The sequence below is a fragment of the Plecotus auritus genome (assembly GCF_963455305.1).
Source record: "Plecotus auritus genome assembly, chromosome: 2".
In the NCBI taxonomy this organism is placed as follows: domain Eukaryota; kingdom Metazoa; phylum Chordata; class Mammalia; order Chiroptera; family Vespertilionidae; genus Plecotus; species Plecotus auritus.
In genome coordinates, this window is record NC_137771.1 from 139,182,361 (window position 1) to 139,184,054 (window position 1,694).

The following is a 1,694-nucleotide window of genomic DNA, read 5'->3' on the forward strand; positions in this document are numbered from 1 at the left end:
CATGTTTTCATGTGTCTCTTGGCCTTCCTTCTGTCTTCTTTCGAAAAGCTTCTATTTAGGTCCGTTGCCCATTTTTTTATTGGATCATTTATCTTCCTTTTATTAAGTTGTATAAGCTGCCTGTAGATGTTGGAAATTAAACCTTTATCAGTGATACCATTTGCAAATATGTTCTCCCATACAGTAGGGTTTCTTGTTGTTTTGCTGATGGTTTCTTTTGCTGTGCAAAAGCTTTTTATTTTGATGTAGTCCCATTTGTTTATTTTCTGTTTGGCTTCCATTGCCCTAGGGGCAGTGTCACTGAAAAAGTTCTTTTGGCATATGTCTGAGATTGTGCTGCCTGTGGATTCCTCTAGTATTTTTATGGTTTCCCGTCTTATATTTAAGTCCTGTACCCATTTTGAGTTTATTTTTGTGTATGGTGTAAGTTGGTGATCTAGTTTCATTTTTTTGCATGTATCTGTCCAATTTTCCCAACACCATTTATTAAAGAGACTGTCTTGACTCCATTGTATGTTCATGCCTCCTTTGTCAAATATTAAATGCGCATATTGGTTTGGGTCGATATCTGGATTCTCTATTCTGTTCCATTGATCTATATGTCTGTTCTTGTGCCAGTACCAGGCTGTTTTGATGACAGTGGCTTTGTAATACAGCTTGAAATCTGGTATTGAGATCCCTCCTACTTTATTCTTCTTTCTCAGGATTGCTGTGGCTATTCGGGGTCTTTTTTTATTCCAGATGAATTTTTGGAGAGTTCTTTCTAGGTCTGTGAAATACGCCGTTGGTATTTTAATGGGGAGTGCATTGAATCTATAGATTGCTTTGGGTAGTATGGACATTTTAATGATGTTGATTCTACCAATCCATGAACATGGTATGTTCTTCCATCTGTTTACATCTTCCTCTATCTCTTTTTTCAGTGTCCTGTAGTTTTCCGCATATAGGTCTTTTACCTCCTTGGTTAGGTTTATTCCTAAGTATCTTAATTTTTTTGGTGCGATGGAAAATGGGATTGCTTTTTTAGTCTCTCTTTCTGTAAGTTCATTGTTGGTGTATAGAAATGCCATAGATTTCTTGGTGTTAATTTTGTATCCTGCTACATTGCCGAATTCATTTATTAAGTCTGTTAGTTTTTTGATGGAGTCTTTCGGGTTTTTTATGTACAATATCATGTCATCTGCAAATAAGGACAGCTTTACTTCTTCTTTTCCAATTTGGATGCCTTTTATTTCTTCTTCTTGTCTAATTGCAGTGGCTAATACTTCCAGTACTATGTCAAACAGGAGTGGTGAGAGTGGGCATCCCTGTCTTGTTCCTGTTCTTAGGGGAAATGGTTTTAGTTTTTGCCCATTGAGTATGATGTTAGCTGTGGGTTTATCATATATAGCTTTTATGATGTTGAGGTATGATCCTTCTATTCCCACCTTGTTGAGAGTTTTTATCAAGAAAGGGTGTTGGATTTTGTCAAATGCTTTTTCTGCATCAATTGATATGACTATGTGATTTTTATCTCTCAATTTGTTTATGTGATGTATCACATTTATTGATTTGCGGATATTGAACCATCCTTGCATTCCTGGGATAAACCCTACTTGGTCATGGTGTATGATCTTTCTGATGTACTGCTGGATCCTATTTGCTAGAATTTTGTTGAGGATTTTGGCATCTACATTCATGAGGGATATTGGCCT